This window comes from Girardinichthys multiradiatus, chromosome 22 (genome assembly GCF_021462225.1).
Source record: "Girardinichthys multiradiatus isolate DD_20200921_A chromosome 22, DD_fGirMul_XY1, whole genome shotgun sequence".
In the NCBI taxonomy this organism is placed as follows: Eukaryota; Metazoa; Chordata; class Actinopteri; order Cyprinodontiformes; family Goodeidae; genus Girardinichthys; species Girardinichthys multiradiatus.
The window spans coordinates 30,258,118-30,259,634 of record NC_061814.1 but is presented as its reverse complement, the minus strand read 5'-3'; positions in this window follow the sequence as shown (position 1 = coordinate 30,259,634).

The window sequence follows — 1,517 nt, the reverse complement described above, 5'->3', positions numbered from 1 at the left end:
CCAAGTCAAATGTAAAACTACTGAAATACAGTCATAGAAACAAGGAGAAAAAAATGTCTGTGGCCTCCACCTGCAAAACCATTCCTGTGTTTGGGGTTGTCTCTTTGTTTTCCCTTTAGTGACACCAAAACAGCTGACAATGGTTAGCAACCCCCTCTACTACTGACCAGATAAATATTCTAGAAGTTTAACTGACTTAATATTATACTCTGATTAAAAAAGGCTTATTTAATTTGTTTGAGCTGCACTTTACCTAGCAAAATATAAATAATGATGTTTTTTTCTTGCTAAATTATACAGCAGTTTATCAATAGTATTTTAGGGCAAACTCACTCTGTCACCAGCAGATTGTTGTTTCTAATCAGTCTGAGTTTTTCTCCCTTCAGTTAAATGCAAAAAACCATTTTACATACCTTTGTTACCCCAGATGGCCCAGTAAATGCCAAGTACTGATGATGCACTGAATGTGGGCAATCTTTTTTCTTTCTTAAGTAATCCTCTAAGTAAGAGGACATTCAAATGGAGATCATTCAAATTTACTCAAAGCATTCTGAAGAACAATTTTGCTGGAGAACACATTCACTAAGCATTTAAAAAGAAATAACTTAAAGATATTTTTTAACAGGCTAAAACCTGAAAGTTAATTCCTACAAATTAATTAATGTGTTGCAATGGATAAGGCTTGAAGATATTTGCTTCTATTATCTACACCGAAACAAGCAACATTGTAAGTGTTTAACAGCTGTAAAACAAAACTGTTTGCATCCACTTATCTGTCACTGCCATGAAAGAAAATGGCTGATTTGCAACCATCTGCCTAACCTGCCTTTGTTTGGGGTAGAGAAAAAGATTGCCCTGTTCTGTGACTCTGTCAACCTGCCAGGCCAGGCAGAGAAACACACTTCATTAACCACTCCTACGGGAGAAGATGGTGGCTTTTCAAGATACCAAGCACAAATCTGAGGTCTTAAGATGCCCACGATGCTTTACACTGAATAGGCCTGTCACTCTGGCCCAGGTTCATTTCCTTTTAAGGTTGAGCTTGAGTCAATCAAATGAAATGAGCTGAGAAAACCCTGCTATTATTTATCAGTTTATCCAGTTTTATTGCCACCTCTCACCATGTCACATTCTATAGGAATGGTAGATGAGTTTGACAGTATATTTGTTTTTTGAAACACAGTCAATAAAAAAGAAACAGTAAGAGCTGAGAAAAAAATTGGCACAGCAAACCTTATGCAGAACTGGCAGATATGAACAGAATCATTCCTAGGGGTTTTAGCTTTGGTTAATTCAACTGTCTTCTTATGTGAATCACACCACATATGTAATTTCAGTCATGGACACATATTTTTCCTGCATTATTTTTGTAGGAATTGTCCATTTACAATGTTTAATTTGTATTGTTGAAAAAGATCACCAAGATAGCCAGGCTGCCTCGAAGTCTTTTGGACATGTCAGAAAATTCTGTTGCAGCTCTCACACGCCTCATATTATGCACCACTGCTGCAGAATTT